General features: G+C 48.0%; 1 protein-coding gene across 7 annotated transcripts in view; it reads left to right on the top strand.

Moving 5' to 3' along the window:
• Positions 1 to 25032, top strand: part of LOC102533381 (guanine nucleotide-binding protein G(s) subunit alpha) — a 65506-nt gene that overhangs the window by 18047 nt on the left and 22427 nt on the right. The window lies entirely within an intron of this gene.

Raw genomic sequence — 25032 nt, forward strand, 5'->3', positions numbered from 1 at the left:
GGTATTAAGCAAAAAAAAAAAAGTGGGGTTTGTCACTTTTTTGTATATTCCTACCCCAACTTCCCCCTCCCCTGGCTTGAAAGGCATAGCCTCACTGCCTTCAGAGTTATTAGTAACCAGTAATAGTAACAATGACACAGAATGACAGCACATTCTTACTGTATTTTCAAAAGCCCTTCATCCAGCCATATTTGTCCTTTGCAACAGCCTTGGGCAATAAAAACTGTGATGGGACCCCATTTCACAGGCAAATAAACCTAAAAGCTCAGGGATTAAATGTCAGGACTTTTGCTCAAAGACTGCAAGGTAAGTGAAGGGAATCAAAAGTTTCTGCTTCAGACAAGACCATGCTTCACCAGCCCTTCAAATGTGGCCATAAGCTATGAAGCATTATTTCCATGGAAAGCATGATCATTGTCACTGTGCTATGTGCTCTTCAAATCCCTCGTCAGATGACAGGTGTCCAGCCGTCTTCTGCTTCCTGAATTACAGCCAGACCCAGACAGATCCCTGGCTATAAATGTCCATTGAGTGTGTGTGAAACGGGAGCCTCCCCATTTCTGGGATACCTGTCATTGCAATGGTGATATTTAGTTTCCACATTTGCTTTAACTCATCTGCCAACACTGCAGTCTTAGTCTATTCGTTGGACTTTTTAAAATGCAGGTATTCTTTAAAGTCTTTTTAAAATCCCCCGGTAGTGTTCTTCAGCGGGGTCTAAAAGCTTTTCTCTTTACTCAGGTTTCCACGTTAAAAAATAATAAGAATAATTTTAAAATACAGTTGCTTTGATGCAGAGCCCACCTCCCCCTGCATTTTTAGTATTAAACTGTAATAGGCTGCTTAGAATCTCCTGGCCTGGATCTAATGACCCTATTAAAATAACTCTTGGTCAATATTCTTCATAGTGATTATATTTTAAAAAGTATCCCTTCCTTTTAGTCAAGGCTAATTCCATCTCAGTGAGAGTCAGTGCATAATCTTAGAAATCACCTTTGACTTTTATGGAGGAATGTTGGTATTAAGCAGAAAACTAAACTTCTTTTTTAGAGAAGGTAACCTGATTAACTAGATTTGAAACCCTCTACACCGGCCATGCGTCTTCTCTTTAGAGTCAATTTCCCCAACTAATAAAACTTACCCCTTGCTCCCAGCAAAATTGTGGCTCTTCACATCCCTCTGCATTAAGCAACTTCTAGGAAGCACATAAATAACAGGAAAATTGTACTGTGTTCCTTGGTTCCTTCAACCTGTGGCAAAGGTAGGGGTCTTCCCAACCCACCTTATGCCTCCTGGGGTTCCTAATGGAAAGTGACATCAACATACCAGTTGTCTTTGTTAAAATCAGATTTCCCAGGAAGTGTGGCAATTTGCAGAACAGAAAGGACAGGGCCCATTGATGGGACAGGGTTCCCACCACCCATTCAAACAACCCAGGAGAGAGGGTATAGCTCAAGTGTGATAGAGCACGTGCTTAGCATGCACGAGGTCCTGGGTTCAATCCCCAGTACCTCCACTAAAAATAAACAAACCTAATTACCTACCTCCCACCAAAATAAAATAATTAAATAATACAATAATAAATAAAATGTTAAAAGAAAAACAGCCCAGGAGGAAACAAAATATACTGGTCAGTCTCCAGCCCAGGTGCCCCCCAATAATTTGGATGCTGAGACTCTGGCCCTGCAAACATTAACCTTAAAAGACTTCACAGAAGTAGACAGAAAGAGTCTTTGCCCCGTGAGATTCCTATTCTGGCTTGCGGTCACCCTGGACTTAAGATCCTCATTTCTTCCGGGAGCAAGAGAAAGAGGGGCAGCTGAAGAATCAGCAAGTCCTAAGTGGCCTCTGTTGAACCGAGGAGGGCTGGTGGGACGCCCCAGACTCCAGCTGGCCCTGGCCAGGGAGCACCCATCCTGCCTGCCTTTCTGTCTCCACGTTTCAGAGTACACTCTCTGTACATGTTTTGTAAATAAAGGTCAAGCAGTAGACCGAGGACACCTTGCCAAAGTTATGATGCTGTGGAGTCGCTCTGAGGTGACGGACAAGATCTTTTTTTACTTGTCCTGAGACAGGGTCACCTACCCCCCCTTGCTGATCCCCCATCCCCACTCCCTCCTTCTCTTTGACTAGCTCTTTTCTATAAATCATCTCAAGACTGTGGTTGAGCCCGGGGGACCTGCGCCCAGATTGCTCTGTGCTTATTACACATGCAAAAAAAAAAAAAAAAAAAGATTGTCTCTAGTTTTCCTTCCCGACAGCCAGATGGTGAAACAGGCCAGCCACTGGGAATGGAAGATGAGGAGACCTCCAAGAATGAGGTAGGGAACAACACACAAAAAGCCACGTTTGAGTTTTCGTGATTGTTGCCTGTCATGCGCAGTTCAGACACAGGATGCTCTGGTCTCTGACAAACAGCAAACGTTTGAAGGTGTCCCCCTTGGCAGTCAGGACTCCTGGCGCAGTTTTACACAGGTGGCACCTGGGGGCTGTCAGTAACTGAGCTGTAACACAGCAGTGAAAAGCAAAGGAGTGTGCCTCTCCCGTATTCCTCAGAAGGAAAGTCCCACGTTGCTTTATAGGGTAATTTATTAAATCTCAGGAGAATTCCTGAGCACTTTGACTCGTGGGGTTCTGCCCACAGAAGTTGAATGTTAGCTTTCACTAAATGCTTCTTAATGATTCAATTTGGGGCGAGGAGAGAGGTGTAACGGTGTAAATTGTTATCCGATCCTGAATTTATTATGAGTCAGTCAGCGATTCTGAAGTTGTCACACATCATTGGTGTGTGGGACAGAGTGAGTGCCTTAAACTTCCTTTCGTGAGTTCATCATGGGAAGCGAAGCCTCTCGCACTCGCTTTCTCAGAAGTGCCAGTCAAGCCTTTGCGAGCTTGGTGCCGGCACTGGGCTCCTTAGAAGGAAATGAGAAAGTGGCAAACGCAGCTCTTGCTTCTCGCCTTCCTTCAAAGCACCACGCAACCTCTCTCCTCCCTCCTATTTGAACAGCTTTGCCTTTGCTCAAACTGACTGCTCATTTTTTTCTAGGGAACCTGCCTTCAGGTAAGTTTGCAGCTGTGGGATTTTTGAAAAGAAAGAATCATTTGTTTCATGACCCACAAAGACTAAAATCAGGCATTGCGCTCTAGTCCAGGACCAGAAAGGACTGCTGGCCCAGGCTGTGCCACAGAAAATAGGAAAAAGTGTCCATCCAGCTCCCCCCGACCTCTGGGACCACAAGCCCATGGCCTCTGTTTCTTTAGCTGTAAAAGTACCCCAGGGCCTCTGTTTCTTTACCTGTCCAGAATAGGTGGGGTTACTTAGAAAGCAAGCGGCTGCTGAAATCACTGGGGCCACTTGGACACACCCTCTTAGTGGAGGCCACTTTCTCTGTGGTTATATTAGGTAGCTCCCAAGTGTCCCAAGGTCCTCAGCAGAAGCCCACTGGGGTCCTCTGTCGCCAGCCCCTCGAGCTTCTTGGCTTTTGTGGGCTTCTGAAATTGTATCATAGAAAGTGTCCATCTTAATTCCCCATAGCCATTCTCTGTGTAGGTCTGTTAGGCCTGCAAGACGCCAAATTAACTGATTAATAAAATCATGTACGTCATTCAGGGGTCCTTCCACCCGCAGCCCCCCACCAATATGAGTTTTTTAAATGCCTGCGTCTAGAAGGGCCTGGAGACGGTGGAGGTGAGCTGGTGTTTCAGGTGGCCACTAGATGGTGAGACGGCACAGGCAGAAGAAAAGGTGTCACATCCACGGGAGGAATGAGCCGGGAAGGAGCCAGCCAGCGACAGCAGGGGAGGGTCCCTGTTCACCCCCACCCCCACCCCGGATTTAATAGGCCCCAAAGCTTTCAACAAACCTAGCCTTTTATTTTTAAGCCGTGACTTCTCCCTTTTGGCTCTGTGCTGAGATTTCAGTATTCTCAGGGGGCTCTGTCTAACACAGGGGTCTTCCGTAGTGGCTCCATTGACATTTTGTCCTGGGGACCATCCTGTGCACTGAGGGATGTATGCAGCAGCTCTGACCTCTACCCACCAGCTGCCAGTACCACGCATATGCACACGCACACACACCCTGTCCACCCCACCCACCACCACATACACATCCAGTGTCCAGCCAAGTGTCCCCTGTGGGGTGGGGCAGAAGTCATCCCCAGTTGAAAACTGCTGCCCCAAAATTAGCAACATCAAATTCTGGGAAAGGGTGGGACCATACAGGCCATAACTTGAACACTTTAAAAAGAAAAGTTACCTCTTGCCTTCAGTTACTAAGAACCAGTCAGAAATATTTATTCCCATGTCTGTGATCCCAAAACTTGGGCAGAATTCATTTCCAAAACTCTCTGAAAAGAAGGTGACCTGAGCAGAATAGAAAAGGGAATTATTCCAGGGAAGCAAATACTGAATTGATCGTTGACTCAGATTAACCAAGTCGGTCCCTTAGCTAATCAGTGGGCCAGGAGAAATCAGGGTCTCAGTGGATTTTAACCTTTAAACAATCCCGTCTACCGCTTAGGGGTTCTTTAGGGGGCCTTTGTGGGGAATTCCGCCTCTGTCTGGTGTGCAGGAATTAATTCACTCTGCACTGTAGAGACTTCTGGCTAAGATATCAAGGACTAGGACTCAGGTGGCTGCTGCTAACACAGCAGCCCCGTTGTGGCCGGGGCCCCACTCCACACGTGTCCCACGAAACACAGTTGGAGCCTGTGACCAGTAGTGTGTGCACACCAGCAACAAGGGTGTGGGCCCCGCGAGCTGGGTCACCTTAGTCCCAGCCCACGGGGAACCAGCCCACTGCATGGCAGTGACCCCTACCCTTTAGCAACTGACATTTCAAGACATGGAGTTAACGTTGTAGGGGTCGGGGGTGGGGGGGTGGTGAGCGGAAGGCAGGCCTCTGAGTGACGTACTGACAAAGTCAAAGAAGATTGTCCAGAAGGAGTAACCTCAGGGCATTTCCCAATCAAGACTGTTGCACTTGGTCTTTGATAAGATGGTTGACGAGGTCCCACCCCCTGCAGAACTCCACAAATGTGTCATAACAGGACTAAATCACTTTATTTAAATAGTGGCCTCATTCCCCCAACTTGCACCTAACCAGCCTCTCCCCAACCAGGGAGTCCTTATGGAGGGAGACTTTACTGCACCTTTATTATGTCCAGAACCTGAAACATGTATATTTTACCCTCTTCTGATCTCCCAACCAAGCTTTCAGATGCTACAGACTCATCAGAGATCCAGTTTTTTTAAATAGGTTTTTTTTCCTTAGAGAATTTAGAATTTGTGCCCTTTAAGTTAACTGCAAAGTCTAAAAGGAAAAGAAAAAACATTCTACTCTCTACTCCAGACAGCTCTATATATTTAAACTTTCCCTTTTACTATTAAGACTACTTAAGGGTTGGAGTGGAAACTCGTAGTGTAATAGATTATATATTGGAAAGGTTAAATTAAAAATATCATTTTTATTGGTTCCAAGTTTAATTAAGCAAAGTGCCCCCTTGCTCAGATCTTCGTATGCAGAATCCTCAAAATTACCCAAGGCATGTTTTTTGAATGTTGGTTTTGACTTTTTGCCTGGGACCAAGTACAACGTCTTTCCAAGGAAATGCTTCGAAGAGTCCAGGCAGAACCCAAAAACGAGTGCCAGACGTTAGGAGAAAAATTTTTTAAAGGTGGATTGCCAGAAAACGAATAGCTGTTTATAATTAAACATTTGATTTCATTTCCTCCTCCTTAGCTGCTGAAAGGGACGCATGTTAGATCATTTTTGTCTCACAAACAGATGGCCAGGGCTGGTTTTAGGATGGACACTTGAAGGGAGGGCGCCCCTTTCCAAATGGGAGTGTTTTGCTGATGGGACGTGGTCACTGAGGAGCGCTCCCAGGGAATCGCTTACCATAGGGCAGCTGGGTGTCTGGAGAGCTTGCGCTGGCTCCCCACCTCACCCTGATTGGGGAGGGGGCGGGCAGAGGAGCCCTAACTTCTCTGGAGGGTTCCAGGATCGTGGAAAGAGAGCACTGGGTAAGCACTAGAGGGGTCTCATTCCTGGGACCTGGGTTGATTCTAGGGCTGTGTTGAAGGATTCCATGAATTTGCCAAGTAACGTGCAGAAAAGGCCAAAGTTTGATTCTTAAAAGTATTGACAAGACCCCATGTTGGGATGATTCTGCCAAGGAGTCCTAGGTCCTGCCGGGGCCAGGGGAGGGGCGGCCCAAGAGAAAGCCAGGGGGCCTCCCTGTGTTCAGCTTTATGTATAAAGAGGTACAGACCCAAGGTGAGGCGCTGGGCAGGGCTTGAGGAAAGGGACTCTAGACGGAGACGTGCACCCCGCTGGCAGGGACAAGTCCAGACCCCTGCAGACACCTTATCATAAGGCTTGAGTTGACAGGTAGCAAACACTTCTCTTTCCTTTTTCTCTCTGGCCCTAAAACCTTGATTCCCTGGAGATCAGCTTTGACTCCCCACAGTGAGGCAGGCTTAAAACTGGGAGTTAATCTTTCATTCCACCAGGAGCAAGGTGAGTGGCCAGGAGGAAGACACCAGGGTTGCCTTCGATGGAGAAACAGGGTCTGACCCGTTCTCCCCAGTGGTCCACACAGCTCAGAACTGGGGAGGCAGAAATCAGTGTCTTAAGGAATCCCCTCATTTCTTTCTTTCTTCCCTTTTTTCTCTCTCTCTTTTTTGAGGTTTTGTTTTGTTTTGTTTAAATAAGATTCTTATCTGGGGGGACGGGATCCTGAGAAAGAAATATCTTTTTTTTTTTTCCTTAAGAGAAAGAGATGAGAACGCCAATTATTTAAGACTGGGAAGCAGAGACAATAAAGTAAAGCAAGGCTGCTCAGGACTGGCTGGCAGATGGCGCTCGGCTTTTACTATTGAGAGCCTGGCTTTTCAAAATTCGCCGAATGCTGGCGCCTGAGGCAGAGCTCAGCAGCCCCCTCCCCGCATCCTCTTGCTCAGGGACGCTCTCCTCACCCCCTCAGGCCCAGGGGGAGTTTTAAAGGGGTTCCAGTCAGACACTAGGTCTCTGAGGACAAATCTCGTCCCTTTTAACTCCTGGTGCTCTGTTGGACCTCGGCCAGCGTGGGAACGCTCTCACACGGGGACCTCCCAGCCCTCCGCCCGCGTGTGCCCTGGGTCTCCTGGGAACCGGTTCTGAGGCCTTGAGCAGATTGCCTCATCTTCTAGGTCCCAGTTTTCCTCCTCTGAAAAATGAGAGGGGTGTCCCTCTCACTTAAAACTTCCTTAAGTCTTTTATGAGCAGTTTTAATAGAACAGGTGTGCCGGCACCCCTTTCCCACCGGCGCGCGCGCGCACGCACGCGCACACCCCTCTTTAAAGTGCCCTTTCCACAATGGCAGACTGTACAGGAAGTCTTAGGCCTGTCCTTTGTCCTCTGCTCTACATAGCTAATGATTCCTGGGTGACTGTCGTTAGGAGAATCTTTGCAGGAACCAAAGGAGAGGGGCACATTCTTTCCTAGCCCAGTCAAGGGCTAGAAGAGAAGTTCAGAGGTGGGCAGAGGTCCCTTTTTCCATCAGGGAAACCCAGGGAGCCCTCCTGGAGGAGGTAGCATTTGAGACAATATGGGAAGATGCAGGGAGGTGAGGGGGTGGAATCTGGGGTGGCTGCTCAGTGCTGTTTTACAGAGACGGTAACTGGCTGAGGGTAAATCCTTATCGTTTTTTCATTCATGAGGGCATCATTGGGTTTCTCAGGGTCTCTAAGATTTGGGGGCTAGTTCTGCTTTTTCTCCTTTACAATTCCTCTCTGCCTCTCAGTGCTACAAACCCGCTGAGCACTGCGGGGCCCTCTTACTGAGAAGAGTCTTCCCTGTCTGAGGATAAGAGCCCCATCCTCCACGTCAGGCTCAGCCCTGGGCTTGGGGCAACGTCACCTCTCTCTTCTCTAGGTCAGGTTTCCAGTGGAGGGGAAGTTGGATCTGATGGGGCCAAGTTCCTTGGTTCCAAAAAGCATAGGCGCCCTTGCCATCCCTCCACGCCTCCCTCCCCTCCCTGCAGCAGAGACGGGCCGCGTGAACTTCCCGGCCAGGGACTTCTCAAGTCAAATCATGGGAACTTACTCCTTTCCTATGAAACTTGCCCCCGTACACCCTTCTTAAATACCCTCTTTCCTCTTCCTCTTTTAGACTTGAAAACTCAAAGGGAACTGAATAAAACTATACTAACTTCAGGCCAACGCTTCCCCCACCCTTCCTGTTAAAATCCTCTTCTTTAAGGTAACAAACTTTATTCCAACATTCTTAAGCTCATAATCTTCGCGGCCTTCTTTGAAAGCCTTTCTTACCTTTTTCCTCCCCACACCTCCCCACGTGTAGCCCTGAGCCTTGGCTGAAGCCGGTTAGCACAGCTCCCCCTCCCGGGGGCAGGGGCTGCTCTGGGTGTTGGGGTCCCCCAGGGCAGGGGGGCTGCCCCTGTTTCTGACACCTTTTCTGGGCCACCAGAGGTCAGCAGAGAGCTCCGAATGGCAGGGAAGCTCACAGGAAGTGGGATCACTTAGAATTTTCTAGATAAAATGTAGGAAGCCTAATGGGAAAAACATGTTTTGGGGGAGTCTCAGGTTGGGGTCTCATCCTATGCTGGGTCCCTGGGAGTTTAGTTTGAACACCAATCCTGCTGTTCTGTGTTTTAGGGGAACAGGGGGCTTCGGTCCATTCACCTGGTAGTTTTCTTTGCCAATTTCTCCCCTCTCAGCAACACACACATCTTTTCCTTCCAGGGGACCAGGCCCTCCTAGACTCAGAGTCTCCCATCTGGGGCCAAACTGCCCACTTTCGCTTCCCACAGGACTGGGAACCTGAGCCCCCTACCTTCCCTGGCCCCTTTCCCTTTTTCTTCCAGAAGTTGTTCTCATTGTTCAAGTGACATTATAATATTACAGGAACTTCCCCCCCACCCCCGCCCTTATCCTGCCAGGAGTTTCTATCTCCTTATCTCCTCCTGTTCTTTACCCAGATGTATGGATGTGTCTAAAGAGGGTACTGATCGTGATGTGCAAAACAATTTCAGGTTTAGCGCCCCACCGCCGCCCCCAGCACACACTGATTCCCTTAGAGCTTTTCCCATGTTCTCCACTGTGTCCTCTCCGCATTCCTTTACGTGCTCAGTCCTTCCCCTGGGGTGGGAAAAGGGGGATCAGGAATCTGAATTCCTTCCTTTCATTCCCCCCCCCCGAAACTTTTGTAAACGAATCTGAAGTTAAGAACAGCTCCCCCAGCCAGCTCTTTATTGTCGAAGGAGAGAGAAAGAAGGTACAAAAGGCGGGAAGGAGAGATACAAATACAGAGATGAAATTAAAAGTTTGAAAAGGAGAGAAAGAAAGAAACAATACTTTTGCTAAATTTAGCTCTAGACACTTGTTGTGGTCCCTGCCCTCTAGGGACTTCTAGTCTGGGAGGGAGAAGGGAGCTTCGGGTTACAAGCGATTAGAGTTGCACCAGGCAGGGGATGGAGAGCAGCCAGCACAGCTGAGGGCCTGGCTGGGCTTGACTGGAGGGCTGGGGAGGCAGGCTCAGGAGTCTAGGCCTGCAGGACATCGCCCCTCCCCACCCATGTGGGTCCTAGGAGCTCACTGAGTAGGGCGGGGCCTGGGGGGCTGGTGGTGCAAGTCGGGGCCGAGACCCCAGCCTCCCTTCCTCTCTGTCCCCCGAGCTCTAACCACTGTCCTCTCTTAGCCCTTTTTTGCTTCCCAGAGTGTTCCTCTCCTGATCCGAAAATGATTGTTCAGGCTTTGTTTTCTTTAAATTAGTAACAAGCCACCTTCTAGCCCAGCCTGACTTTCTGCATGTTTTCCCCAATCCTTAACCCCACTGGGTGGTTTGGTTTGGTTTGAAGAAATCTGGCACATGGTGGACCTTGTGGTCCTTTTAAAAAAAAAATCCAATCTTCATGAGATTTTTCGATAATGACTCCAAACAAAGCGAAGCACATCTTCAGGGTGAAAGCACACGCCCTGCACGTTGCGCGTACGTCTCAGACGCTGAGGAAATCCTCAGGGGTTTATAGGCTGGTGTCCTCGAGCAGTCGGCTCCGGCCAGGCCCGTGTAGGCATTGTGTGCTTTTTTGTCCTTCCTTCCTCCCTTCCTTCCTTTCTTCCTTCCCCACACTTTTGAAAAACAAGTTTTATTCTCCTGGGCACGTTCATTAGAGAGGGGGGGACAGTTCCATGCAGTCAGGAGGGGGAGGGGGCTTCTGTAGCAGGAGACAAGACTGACTGTTCTGTGCTGCGCCCCAAGAGCACATCACACCCAGATGCAAATCTCTCAGGCTGTTAAAAAACCAAAAGAACGGTGCAACACACGAGAGCAGGCTTCGGCTTCCTGGCATTAGCGGGGAAAATATTCCGTCAGCTGCCTCTGTGTCCTGTGCTTTATTCATTCGCGCAAGTGAAAAAACAAAATCAAAGTCTGGTCCTAATTTGTTGTAGTAGGGCCCCATTTTCCCAAGTTTGGGCCTTGAAAAAAAAGAAAAGGCATAGCACACAAGGCAGAAGAGGTTTGCTATGATGCAGTTTTGTTCTCAAGGCTTGACTTCCCTCCACCAGGGAAAGTTCCCACTCTTCCTGAATGCCAAGAGTTAGAAATGTGTTACTAATTGATTGGAGCTAAATTTGTATTGCTTTGAGACATAACAAAAAGGCCAATTAACGGCCCCTGGGGGGACAGACAATTGCTGTCATAGTAGCCAGGAACGGGGACTGGCCACCCCTGTGTTTACAGAATGGGCCTTCTGTGACCTTTAGGAATTGGGGGGAAAGAGGACTGGGACAGTTCTCTGGGGAAAAACAGGAAAGAAAAGGTTGTTGGGAGTGTTTAAGTGGGAATTTAGCATAAAATGACATGCCTCATTGAGGAAAATCGTGATTGCAAGTGAAAACAGTTGTCACGAATTAATTTTTCAAATTTTGGACTATTGGCAGATCTGAGGTTTACCTCATTTGTAGACTGCATCCAACTTGGCAAAGAGCATGGACTCCTGCCCCGTTCTCCGTGCACACGCACCCATTTTCCCTCCCTGATAAGTCACTCCCTCATCTGGGGTTCAATTGGATGCTGAATTGCCCTTGTTCCCTTTTTGCCTTTCCAGTAGCATCTCTCAGCAGGCAGTAGCCGCTTGTGTGTCTGCCCAGCCTCTCAAAAGGATGACATTCTTGCCGGGTTGGTGAGTTTGCCTTCATCTGGGCATTTTCATTTATTCATTCATTCATTCACTCAATCTAGCTGTGTTGAGCACCGGATGTGTGCCCTTCCCTGTGGGGAGGACTAAAGTCTAAGACATCGTGGCTCCCTTTGTTGGTCATACAATCAAAACAACCCCAGGAAGTTAACAACAGTGGGTGACAGTCTCCACTGGGTGATTAACTGGGGAACAGACATGGCAGCTAAGATGGAAGGCTGGTCAAAAAACAGACTTCAGCCAACTTCCATCACTTCCCCAACTTAGTGGAGCAAACTAAATCAGTGCGTCCACAAAATTATTGTTAAGTCTTGATAATGAGCACTGCAGAAAACCCAGAAGGTTCTGCTGGGGTCAAAACAAACAACTGTGTCTAGATATTGGGTGGGCACAACCGTTCAGATTTCCATGCCAGTTCAGGGCTGCGCACGTCTACACCATCGGCAGCAATGCGCCTGAGGCAGGCGCCGCGTGGGTCTCAGAGACGGTGCTCCAGGAAGTGAGGGCCAGGGCCTGCTGGTTGTGCAGAGGGGCGGTCTTGCTCTCAGAAGGGACTCCAGAGGCCTGGGCCGGGGGTGGTGAAGAGAGCTGCTGTGGGCCGCCTCCCTCTCCCTTTTCTGACCTGTCTGGAGCCTTGCTGTGCCTTCTGGGATCTTCTAGGACCCAAAGTTTTCTCGGGGGGTGGCCCCCGTCTCTTCCACCTAGCCTCCGACCCGTGTGTGTGTGGGACTGGTGTTCTGAGGGTGGGATGAGAAAGGGCTGGTAGGTGGCAGCCTGGGGTTCAGATGCGCTGGCTTTCATCTCAGCTCCCGTCCCCCATCTTAGCCTCTGGGCCGGCCTCCGCTGTGGTCCCGTCCTCCATCTTGGCGCCAAGCTCCGGGTCTCCCTCCTGTTCCCTAATGCCAGTAGAGGTACTCGATGTTCAAGTAGTATAACCAGTTACCAGTCACTGTGGAAAGAAAAATGCACTTTAATTCCAGAATTTAATTTCCAACTTTTCCTGTGAAGTAACTTATCTGTTACCCTTGGAAGAGGCATCTTATCTCGGCTTCCTGGAACGGTCAGCACAGGATATGTGATTTTTATAAAGTATGTGTGTGTGTGTGTCTGCAGGATAGGTAGATGGCAAATTTTTATTTTAGCCAGAGGACAAGGGAAGTGCTTTTGTGAAGATGACGGAAGGAACTCCCAGGTGGCAGGGGCTGGTTCGGTTTCATGAGTAAAATTCAGATTTACGGAATTGCTAGGTTGGGGCTTCTTGTTTGTGACGCTTTAATGCTCTTCACCTGAGAGGCACAGGAAGGAATCAATGTGAGTGAAAACCCGTTTTCAGGACATACACCAAAGCTTGTTTACCAGCTCAGGAAAAAAATCAGTTTGCCAAGTCTCTTTGAAAACGCCCTTTCTTACAAGTGGCTGCCTCTGTAAATGAATTAGTTATGTGCAATTACTTCCCCACCACCAGCCTGATGCTCCTCTCTTGAATCCCAGCCTCTGCTAGGATACCTTGAAAACTATGTCCACCCTAAGAGAAATGATTTGAAAGAGATGGGGCCACCAAGGTGCAGAGAATTACAGTGAGCAGACGATGGTACTGCTGGGACGCAGGCCCTGGCTCCACATTCCCCCTTTAAAACACATCGGAAGCAGGGAAGGCAGATTTTGCATGCTGCCGCATTAGGGGGTAAGCCTATGGCGAATCTGAGAAGGGGGGATTTGGCCCTTACCTCCCTGCAGGTGGCTGTGTTCTGTTCAGTTAATCCCATTAACGGGCAAAGGCTTATGGGCTACCCTTAAGGGACATTTGCATTTTAATAAAGAGCTCTCTGAGGCCACTGAAGCTAAGAGTCACATTTAATAGTGGAGTCGAATTCTAACTGGAGGCTGCATGGGGGAAGACAGGGGAGGGGGGCATTTGGGCAGTTGACTCCCCTACCCCAGCTCTGCGTGCCCCCAGTGAAGTGAATTCAGTGAATTGGCTTTCTTCTCCCTCACCCCCCCCCCCACCTTGAGCCCCCAGCCCTCCAGGTACCAGCACAGTCCCTTACTGGGTTCCGCTTGTGGTGGTGGTGGGAGGGAGGGCCCATCCGAGTGGCAGAGTCAGGTTCAGATCGAAGCTTCGGGAGCCTGACTCATTCCGGCTCAGGCTGGTAATAACAAGCCCCGTGTTTTTCTGCAGCATCCAGGGCTCTGACACTGAATAGTCGGGAAATAAAAGATTTGAGGACTATACAGCTGCTTGGCTTTCTTTAAAAAAGGAAAAAAGGAAAGAAAAGAGAAGTCCGTGTTGGGGGGTGGAGGGGGGGTAGAAAGGCTCAAGGGAGCAGGAGGCCAGGCCAGCAATCATGAGCCGCAGAAAGTGGTTTGTTGCTGGGGTGCAGCCCCTGACCAGCCGCCTTGCAGCCCGAGGGAACCGTGGTGCTTCCTGACACTTGGGTTGGTTTCACGCCTGAGCTTGGAGTTACTCCGAGATGCATTAACAGCTAGCAAGGCAGTCGAGGGGGGCCTGGATTGCTGTTTCCACTTCCCAGACTTGAGCCTCCCCGTCCAGAAACCCGGAAGCCTGCCTGTGAAGCTCCCCAGTGAAACTCAAAAGGGGGCCTTCCAAGAGGCATGAGAGTTCGAAAAAGGAAATTCAGCTAATTTTGAAAGCTCCTGACATGTTTCCTTAAAATCTAAGTCATTGAAGGCTGGGATGAATACTATGAATTCCCCACACGGCACATGTTTGGATATATGTCATGATTGCCAGCCACACAGCTCGAAACGGCTAGCAGCCCTGGGTTCCTCTTCTTTTCTTTCTTCTCTTTGTAATCTCCTCCCCTCCTTTTTTTCCCCTGTAAACATGAACGCATTCCCCACGTGAAATGTTGTCTTCAGAAAGTTCTGTGATAGCTCCCAGGACAGGGTGCCGTGTTCACAAAAATGAGAGGAGATGCCCCTGCCGGGTGAGAGCTCTGGGCACCGCGTGGCTGTGACAGGCAGGAGGGTCACCCGGGCCTCGGTGGCACTGGGTGGGGAGGAGGAGGGCATTTAACTCTGCGTGTAAGTTGCAGCTTTATTTCCAACACAAGCACGAAGGCCGCCGAGGGTATTAAATATGCAGCCACGCTTTCCCTCGCAGCGAGGAAGGCGCTTGGATTTTATCTTCCGCCATCCAGACCCATTTGCCTCCCTCCCAGCAGCTTCCTCCCGCCCCAGAGAGGAGTCAGCGGGGAGGATGGCCCCCCGCCCCCCAGGGGGCTGCGCTGCGCGCCGGGACAGCGGCCCGAGACGGGGGGCCTGGCACGGGTCGGGCCGAGGGGGCGCGCGTCCTCTCCGCGGGGTAAGATGGCTCCGAGGCACCGCGCCCGCCGCGGCGCGGAGGCCGGCTCCAGGACGCATCCATCCCCTCCGGCCCTCCCAAGGTTAGGATTCTGCCGAGAACTCTGCTTCCAGCTAAAATTTCCGTCACCAAAGGGGCCTGAATTCAGGCAGAGAAAGGACCACTTGAGCAAATGAGAGGCGAGGGAAGCCGAGGGTCATTTCAACGGCAGCAAAAAAAATCAGCGGTGCCATTTTCCCTGACAGCACTTTAATTATGATGAAAGAACAAGATGTTTTTTGGTTTTGACAGAAGAGGCTGGTGGGGGGTGGGGGGTGGGGGAAGGGGCCTCTGAAAGAGACGTTAGCTAGATGAGCCAGAGAGCACAAAGCCGGCTGTCAGCTCCGGGAGATGAGTGCACTGGGGAGGGAGCGAAGCCCCCTACCCACAGCCCTCGGCCCCTGTGCCAGTCTGGCAGGTCACACCCCGCTGTTTGCAGCCCGGGGTGAGCTGGGGAGAGGAAGGGCCCACAGGGCAGAACTTAGCCAGCTGTGGGGTGCTGGCTACTCCCTTCCCTTCTGCAGGGTGAGCTGTGACTTAAACCCCGAGGCAGGGAGTCGAGCTTGTGTTCTGCTCCACCAGCGTCAGCAGCCGTGGGTTTTCAGTGGTTATGCATCTCACTCTTGAAAACGGTGGTGGTTTTGTTTTGTTTTTTTGTTTGTTTGAAGTCAGGTGCAGGGTCCAAATGGTCCTTCAAGGACTTTGGAGCTGCAGAGAAGCTCAGAGAGAGCCCCGCAGGCCGGGGGCCAATGCTCTGAAGGGCAGAGGCTGTGTTGAAGCTGTGGAAGAGAGTTGGAAAGGCAGGTGTTGACCGGCTTCATTCAGCTCAGGCAAGAATCGGGGGAAGGGCCCCCTTTCCCTTTCCACCCTCCGGGGCTTGTCAGTCATCCCTGCCCTGACCTTAGACATGGAGCCCAAAGGAAGCCCTCGCCCCTGTGGGTCACTGTGACCCCTGAAGGTGGCCCTAGGTTGTGGGCTCGCAGTGTTTAGAGAAAAATAAAAGTGAATTCTAGACTCCCAGCTGATAAGAGCCTTAGCTCTGGGGATCGGGAACGTGAGGCAGGGAGCAGCAACATGCATCGAGGTCCGAGGGTCCCTAGGGATGGAGGGAGCGGGTGGGGGGGGGGACAGAAAGACACAGAAGGTGGCTTACTTCCCACGTTCGGTGCCCCTTCCATTTTAGGACCCTCATGATCTGTGAACAGCAGGTGCAGGCCGCTGGAGCACCTCTAGCACAGAATTACACAGAGCCGGAGGGGTGATCTGATCCTGCTCATCGCGGCCGCTTTCGTGTCCCTGAATTACCCGCTGTCTCTGTTAAAAGTGATGAGGCTGCCTGGCCCCCCCGCCCCCCTCCCGCATCCTTGCAGTAGTAACACCAGCAGGCATTGCTTCCCCCCAAAGGAGGCTCTCTAGGCAACAAGTTCTACCGAACAATTCGCGATTTTAGGGCCTCTTGCTCCCCTCACTGAATTGTCATGCTGCTTGGAGACACTTCTGATTTTGATGGTTATTCACCGGCAGCAGATAATGAAACAGCAGGGACTTAGAGCTTGGTGGTAGGTGGATTACGGACATTTCTGAGTCAAACCACCTTATTTCTTGCCCCTACCAGGAGGATTACCAAGCAAAAGGCAGCATGGGCAGGGTCTTATGGGAGGGGGCGGTGGTCTCGGTGTGCTGAGGCGGTGCTGCAGGGATGTTCTGAGATGCCTCCTTTCTCTGAAACCACTGCAGTGTCCCCATCTGAGCCAAGCCGAAAGGCACATTCTTCATCTAGAGACACAGTGGTTCTGCCTGCTGCAGAGACCGAGGAGCTGTGATCGTGCTGATTTCAATAGACTGGTTGAGGAGAAAACATGAGGGAAGAAAATATGTTTAAGCCTGTTTTCCCTTTTCTGCATAGAAAACAGTAGTAGAAGCTGGCAGTTGGGTCTGCAAGGAGAAGGTTGCATCCTGACTTACGACTATTAGGGTGCTTGAATATTTCAGAGAGATTTTAGTTTGGAGAGGGGAAAAAAAAAAAGACAAATAAGATATGGAAGCTTGCTGAATCCAGGGGTCAGAGCAGCCCACAGTAGGACGCTGTACCTTTTCAGTGTCAGAATAAGGAAAGTGTGCGAGGATTTTGTCCCTTCTCAGAAATCAATAGGCACTTTGAACAGGAAAATATCCCGTTCTTTGAGAAACAGTGAGGTGATCAGTTTATGTCAGGCGGCAGTAATCATAATCCTGTCTGAAGAATTGGTCTCATTTTTCATGTCAGAATGAATATTGGTTGAGATTAGATGGCTTCTTAATTTAGACCATTTACATTTTATAGAGTAGCTAAAAAGGAGGGCTCCAAGCTGCTTTCTGGCAGCAGCAAAGCCAAATAAATAGGAACAATATAACCTTTAAGGAAAAAAAAATCCATTCTTTCTGCTGTGGCTTCGCTCTGGCAAATTCTTAGTCATTTAGCACAACCTGAAAACTCGGCTTTTCCTGCTAGAAAATCATCCTGCTTCCTATCACGGTATGGCTTTTTGTCGCCCCCATATTTCCTCTTCCAGTGACCTTTTTGACATGAGTATTTGTCTTCTTGACACTGAAGCATCCAATCAATATGGTCAAAAGTTCAATCATGAAAAAGCATCTGGTGGTTTTGTCCACAGCCAGCCAGTTGGCCTGACTATTGGAGAGGATCAGCCTTATCCAGCCACCTACCCTGACATCCCAGCCCAAATGCCTTAGATCAACTTATTTTCAGGAATCAGAGGGGAACATACAGACCTAGAAGCCAGGCTCTGAGGTATGGTCTGGGGTGGTTGTGGGGGCATGAATAAGATGTGGACCCTCCTGCTTTCTCTGAAGTCTGCTGCAGAGGAGAGGTGAGGATGCAGTAGCAATCTGGTCCTTACAGGCAGGCACAAAGAAGGAGAACAGCACGGAGGGAAATCTTTATGGCTAGGCTCTGGGCAACATCATAATCAGGGTCAAGATCTGCCTGGCACTTGAGGCCATCTTAGAACGTGGAGGAGGCCGAAGCCACCTACCCTCATTTTGTCTTAGTTTACAACCAGCTCAGTGCAGCCAGTGAAAAATAAGGATGAGAAGTGTTTTTATAGAAAAAGAAAAAAGAAAAAGGGTCATGATTCGGTTTCTTGGAAAAGCGCACCTCTTGCCTCCTCACCGCCACCCAGCCCGCCCCATCCTTTTATCCCAGTCACCAAAACTGGGACCAGATCATCAATCTTTTCTCTTTCTTTTGTGGATAGCTAATTGAGACTCTCTGGGCTGCAGGTTTTCCTGATCTTTCCAGGCACTTAATAGGCAGGCAGGCGGGGGAGGAAGGGGGATGCTCGGAGGGACAGAGGAAGGGGCAGTGGCTCCTAGGCACACCTCCCTTCCGGTCTCGCGTCCCTTGCAGTTCCTTTCTGTTTGCAAACAGCTCAGCCCAAAGCCGAGCATTGCTATCACCCCCAGATGCTGTTCCTATCGATCTTACTCATTTTCCCTCTAGGGTGCAGGCAGGGCAGAGCCCACATGTGCTCAGACCTCAGAAGCCACCCAGCCTTGAACCTTGATTTTTATGTTACCCTCACAGAACCTTGAAAATGTGTTGTCAGTAGTTCTACCACATACCGAGAATTTCAGGGGAAAAAGGGTCAAGAATTGATGACTTACATTATTAGTAGACCTCAGAATTCTCATAATGATAAATCATTGTCACGTTTCTAAAAGGAAAAGAGTGACAGCTGGGTGACTTCACAGACTGATCAGGTATGGGGAGGACAATTAAGCAAGGATTCAATTATTATTAATTAGAGTGATTTTGTTTCCCTGGGGTTTTTGTGCTGCTAGTACTTTTTTTTTTTTTGGTAGATTTGCTGAAATTACTCATATTTTTTCTTTCAAAATCTCTTCAACCTTTGGCATCCATTTTACTTATTTTTAATTTTTTATTGAAGTATAGTCAGTTTACAATGTGTATCAATTTTAAGAATCCGTGTGTGGGTTTGAGTGTGTGTGTGTGAAGAGTTAATTAGGTACATTCATTTATGTTTAGAGGAGGTACCGGGGACTGAACCCAGAGTGCTAAGCACGCACTCTACCACTTGAGCTACATACCCTCTCCCTGGCATCCATTTTAGAAGCTGAGTTTTTGTTGTTCTGTTCTTGAGCCTTTTTCTTTTTTTTACAAACTTCCCCTCTCTGCCTCTGTACCCTCAGTAAATCTAGTGGACATGTTATGCCAGGCTGAGGAAAACGCATTTATTTAACACATTTAAGAATATGCAAGGTAAATGAAATATAAAAGTATCTTATATCTGAGACTGAAATATAAAGTGTCCTTGGGGATCACACAAGTTCGTCCACAGTTTAGTTTTTTCTCTTTTTTTCACATTTTGCATTCAGCTAACTTATGGAAACTCATTAAAATGATGTATTTAGACTAATTACTGATTTAATTAATGTAAAACCATTTAAGAAACTCATGTATAAGGCTGAGAGTGACTTTAAATTATCCTGCTGTGGGGCGCCCCCCTGAGGCATGGGTTAGTAATAACATCATGATAGAAGTTAAGGGTCAGGTAGATTTTTCTAGACTTTGGGATGCTTTTGCTTATGAGTAAATGAAGCATCCATTTAACTTGCAGATTAGATGTTTTGGAGTCCCAACTAAGTTTTATAGTGACTCCCTTTGAAAGGTTCCTTCCTGGTTAGGCTATTTGAAGCACTTCTGTGGAGTCTGATGGTGAAAAAAATCCTGGTACTCAGAAGGGAGAGATTTATCTTTTCAGAATAAGGAAGCAAAAAACCTAACACTGCTTTAAGTTGGTTGATACCTTCAACCATCATCTTAGTGAGAAGCATCCTTCTTGGAACCAGCCCCCGAATTGGGAGATTTGGCAACTTCTGGAGGTGGCTCTCTCTCCATCAGCCATCTGGCACCATCTTGCCAGAAAATAGGGACTTGCGGTCTTCGTGGTCAGCTGGATGGACCAAGGAAAGCTTCGTCTAGGACCCTTCTTGGCTCCTCCCAGGCTTTCTCTCCCTCTGCAGACGGGGACATGCTGTAGGCATTTTGCTCAGGCTGGTCTTTGACACTTCAGAGCTGTCCTCTTGCAGCATGCTGGCGTCACACCAGAGCTCCCGAGCCCCGCTGGCCTTCCTCCACTGTGGCTGACCCCCTGGAAGTTAACTGTCTTCATGGGTGGCTGCGGAGTTCTTATCCCAGGTCAGATGAAGGGGATCAGTGGAACTTCTGCCCCATGGCCCCTACCCGCAAGGTGTTCACGTCTCACATACGTGAAGGGCTAGTTTTCCAGAGTTTTTATTTCTTGGTGTTAGGTCACTGCAACCCAGGGATAAAAATAGGTATAATTAGTATGTTACAGATTAGACTCTGCATTTCTAGCTTTGTGCCACTTCCTCTAGTAATACCAATTTTGGTGACACATTTCCTCGAATCCCAAGCTGGCTTCAATTGCTGAACTCCTCCAAGAGCCGATCATGGGACAGCTCTATTGGCTTTAAAACCTGCAAGGGTCTGGTCCTGATCAGATATCTCAGCTCCCACTGTTTCCTTCCCCTGCCTTCTGAGGTCAGCCTGATTTCTTGTTTTATGTTCAGGGACCAGAGCCTCCTTTCTCCCCCAAGGCTGGTGTTTTTGTTGACGGCTGAGCACACATGGTCTTCTGTGGCAAAAGGCCCTTCCCTGGCTGGCTCCAGAGTCCCCACCAATTAATCAGGGGGAAAAACTTGAGTTAGGCATCACAATTTCAGCCAAGCTGGGCATACATGGAGTACACCTGTCACTTGAGCTGGTGTCCAAAATTCAGCCCTAAGGGTCACAGCTGTGGCATTATTTCAGCATGAGCAATTCAGTATGTAATGTTCCTTAGATAAATAAATCATTCCAAGCTGCTACTGTTCACCTATTAACCCTTAGAGGATTTCATGGCGGGGGCGGGGTGGGGGGCAGTCATTCCATAATTTGCTTGCCCAGCAGGGATAGCACACACTTCTCAATTCTTTTAAAAGACATTTTCTCACATAATGGAGAACAGGGGGCTGCAAACACAGCCTCTTTGAGTTCTGCTGCAGCCGCGGCCTTCCAGGGGGAGAAGTTAGTCTTTCTTTTCATTTCAGTTATATTTTTACCTGCGCAGTTTTTAGACTGCTTTCTACACATTGGCATTCCGTTTCTGCCCTTTTTTCATGGTGGCCTGCCACCATTGGCAAGTCGTAACTTACCATAGGTTCTGGGAGCGGGGGAAGTTCATCGTTCATCAGGATCTTCTCATTTTGCGTAAATACCCTGCCCCAAAGCAGCACGCATTCTAAATGTGCCCTCCCAACAGCCAGCCCTCTCCTGCCCTCCGGGGCTTAATAAATGAATTGTCCATCTGCAGTGAATCCACATAGTCCAGATCGCTTGAAAGCTGAGTTGTCTGCCTTCTGAAAGAAATTGGCTATATTTAGTTTTTTAAAGCAAGCCTGCTTTGTGTTCTTTGTAAAGTCAGCGACATTCTTTCAATTTTTTCAGTGTAATTAGCACAAAAGGAGCCGTAATCTGAGAAGGTAGTGGGGACGGAGAGACAGGAATGTTCAAGAAAGAGACAAGAATGTTCAAGAAAGCGGGCAGAGGCCGCTTTCCCAGTTCAGGGCAGCGTGCAGAGACCCTGGGATGGGGCTCTGGGCAGAGCTGAGATCTGCAGCTCATAAAAAAGTTTCCTTTTCATCTGATCCCCAGGTTGGTTGCAAATGCGTGGTGCTTTGGCTGGATAGTTTTCTCTTCCTCGTAACTTCCAGAGGTTGGTGAATACCTTAGAAAGCCACAGGGCCATCTGGGCTCTGCCGAGTTGAGTGGGCCCCTGACACATGGGGGTGGGGGGGCACTGTGAACCCTGCCAAGTCCTTCATAAACTGCTGAGTGAGGGAGCGGAGGGCACAGCCTCTGGGCTCCCTGGCAAACACTGAATTTGGACCAAACAGAGGCTAAATGGAAAATTGGGGTGGGAGTGAGGGGAGCTGGAGCTCATGTGTAACCACGTGCAAAGGAGGAGGCCACCTTCCTCCTCTGGGAGCCCAGCGTGTGTCCCCCCCTTGAAATAAAAACCCAGGGAAAGAGGTGGAGCAAAACTATAATTATACATTTTTTCAATTTCAATTTAAACATGTGTGGGCAAACACAAAAAGATGAAAAGGTACCTACATTTCTAGATAAATTAAACGTGTGACTAACTAGGTCACATTAATTGCTTCATTCTGGGTTTACCAGCAGCAGATGGAAGCGGGCTTGGAGAGGGGGCTTCAGCTATGAAGGCAAGCGACACCCACAGCCCCGTCATACCTCACTTGTCCCAAACTGAGGCTAGTAACTAACTCCAAGCCTGTCTGGAAACGGTCACCCACATTTAGTGGGTAGGTAAATAAAATAAAAACCCCAAGATGCAAAAGTTGTATTTAGCAGTAGTTTCATTGTACGTATGTATACACAAAGCAGCATTTAATGAAAGGAAATTTATTACCTGATTCATCCAGTGTGTTGAATGCTCTAAACTCTTAATTATATGGGGCTAAATTTGAAAACTTGAATGCAATGGGGGGGGGGACTGAATGTCTTTAAAATCAGAGCAATTAAAGGGCTTTTCTCTATGGAGATCTTATTAGGACTTCGGCGTTCTCTTGATTGCACCAACTTGATTTTTGTTTTGGTTTTTGCTGTTGTTGCTTGTTTAGGAAGATGTTGGATCAAACTGTCCTTTAAATAAGGCATCTTGTAAATGAAAACAACAGTTTGCTGGCTGGTCCCTATTTTTAACTAGTCCTCCCTGCATTATCCCAGCTCCTGGAGGAGTTTCTATCCTCAAGGCCAAATGAACAGTCCTAAGCGAGTCTTTCCCATTACTTTAGTCCTCATGAAATGTTACCCCCTCCCTTCCAAAGCAAGTGAAGTTAAAGATATTTAAATTTAGGAAAATTAACTTCCCTGCTATAGAGTGGTAACGCTTTTACATCATTTCCCCCCAGTTAAGCTTTCCAGTAAGTGGGTCCGCTGGGCTCTGTAGTTGATGTTAGTAAGCCCCTAGTCCAGCTGCTCCACCTAGAGTCTTCTCATGTGTGTCATCTTCTTGAGGGTTAAGCTTTTAAAAGGAACAGAGTAATGTGCATAGTCTCCATTGTTTCCCCCATTTAAGGTAGATGATGGCTTTGTTCAAAGTCTGGGGCTCCTAGGGATGTGGTGAGAAAGGCACTAATGACCTTGGAACTGGGCATCCAGTGAGACCAGGACCCTCCTCTCTTCCATGAGGTCCACCCATCTGGGTCAAGGAAGAGGCACAAAAGCCTCCTTTGCCCTCACATCGCACACGGTGATTACAAGTAGATGTTTGATTGGCATCTCAAAGCCACCAGCTCAAGAAACTGGGTCCAAAACACATTGGCTGATGTGCCCCCACAGTCTGTTTGGATTAGAGTATGTTCTGAATTTAAAACAATTTTGAAATTAGTTGATGGAAATTAAATAGGGAAGTGTCATATGGCCATGTAGTTAATTCTTTAACTTCAAGTCTTCTGAAATGAAGTTTTACTAACGAACATCATGTTTAGTTTGGAATGCAAGTTTAGGATTACTTTCTGGTTGACATTACTAACTAGTGAATATAACAAGAAAAAAAGTGCCCTAGGTGGTCACTACCTTAGAGGTTTGAGAACTGTACGGTCCTAAGTAACGGAACGTGCTCACCAGGGATTAACTGGGACTAGGAAAAGGCTGCTGCTGCTGCTTCCTTTTTTTTTTTTTTTTTTTTTACAAAACCTGCCTTCATCATCTGTACAGCACAGACTTCAAGTCACATTCATTTGCAACCACAATTTCAGTAATTCTGGTTAAGTAAAGAGCAAAATGTGCTCTACAGACAGAAAGCACCATTGAAGTGCTACACATTAGTATTAAAACCTTACAGCTAAGGTTTCTGTTTCAGTGGAAACCTATTTATTGTTTCCTAGGCTATTAAAATAATATTATAATTATGTTTTCTCTGGGCTCTTGGAAAATTATATATTTTCTGGGATCTTACAATGACCCCATCTAAGAAAAGGCCAAGAATACCCTTGTCCAAAAACCGAATTACATCATTAAGTGCAACAATGTTTTCAAGATTCTAAGCTGTAGCAAGTCCCTTGCTTCTAAAAGCAGATGCGGCGTTCTTACTCAGAGGAAAATGCAGACGAGCCAGGGAACACATCCACGCAGAAATACGAAGCTTACAAGACCACAAAATTCAAACCCCGACACGTGAATTCATCCCTTGTTGTAAAATAGGGATTGGAAAAAAAATGCAGCAAGCCCATCCCTTTGAGTAGCATGTGACACCGTCTGCTTAACCAAGTTCAAGTTTGATCGTTAGGTGACCTAGTGTTTTAGGTTAGCGGTGTGTTATTATCCTAACTTGCTGGCTTTGGCATGAAGCAAGTCACCTGAACCAGGGACCGTGTCCTCCGTAGGCATTTTACACCCGGGACATTCTGGCCCTTTGCCTCTCTCTGGAGCTTGAAGTTTCCACGACTTCCATCTCTCCCTGAGCCAAATGAGAGGCCCCTCCATTGGAAAACTCTCTGAGTCTGGACTGTTCCAAGAATTATGCTAATGGATTGCTCTACCTTCCAAGCATAAACCAGGCACTTAAAATGGTAACAACCTATTAAAATAAATTACTAATTCATATGAAAAGGTCACGCATGGTGGCATCCAAGCCTGAAAGACTTTTTTTTTTTTTTTTAATGAAAACTTTTAAGACCTGGGTAGGTCAAATGCGAGACAGAAACCTGTGGACGGTATCAGCTCACCACACCAATTAAGTCAAATCTCATCTTTCACTTTGTGTCGGGTGAACACAGAAAGCCCAAAAGACCACAAACGAGTTTGTGTTTCAGAGCTCTGGGTGTCATTTGCTTGCCTGTAAATCCTTGATTCCACATGCTGTCACTCATTTACAAAGTAAATGCTTTATTTGTCCACGAGTGGTTGGTCATAATACAATATAGGTGAAAACTATGCTTAAAATAATGTTTTTTCAAGGATAGCCTGCCAGGCTAGAAGTTGAAATGACTGAAGCCTGACCATGTTTTATACATTTCTAGGACAATAGTCCTGATTGTGCCTTGCATGGAATATGTCAGTATTTGACATGGGACAGCTTCACTCCTTTCAAAGTTCAGGTGTGCTGTATATCTAAAAGGGGTGAGATGGTAAGCCAGCTCAGGGATTTCCAAGTAAGGAGAGCCTTCATTATATTCAATGTAGTAATGTGTAGCTACTGGCCTAGGTATCAAGGTTGTGTTGGTTACTACTTACTTTGTTCCTCTTAAATACAATGTATTTGCACTTTGCCACATTAGAAGCAGGAAGGAAGATGCTTTTGAACAAATGGAGTGTTAACAAAAGTGTGGGCCCTGTTCCTCCTGGAGTCTTCCTCAGTT

Source organism: Vicugna pacos, chromosome 19 (genome assembly GCF_048564905.1).
Source record: "Vicugna pacos chromosome 19, VicPac4, whole genome shotgun sequence".
NCBI classification, from domain to species: Eukaryota; Metazoa; Chordata; class Mammalia; order Artiodactyla; family Camelidae; genus Vicugna; species Vicugna pacos.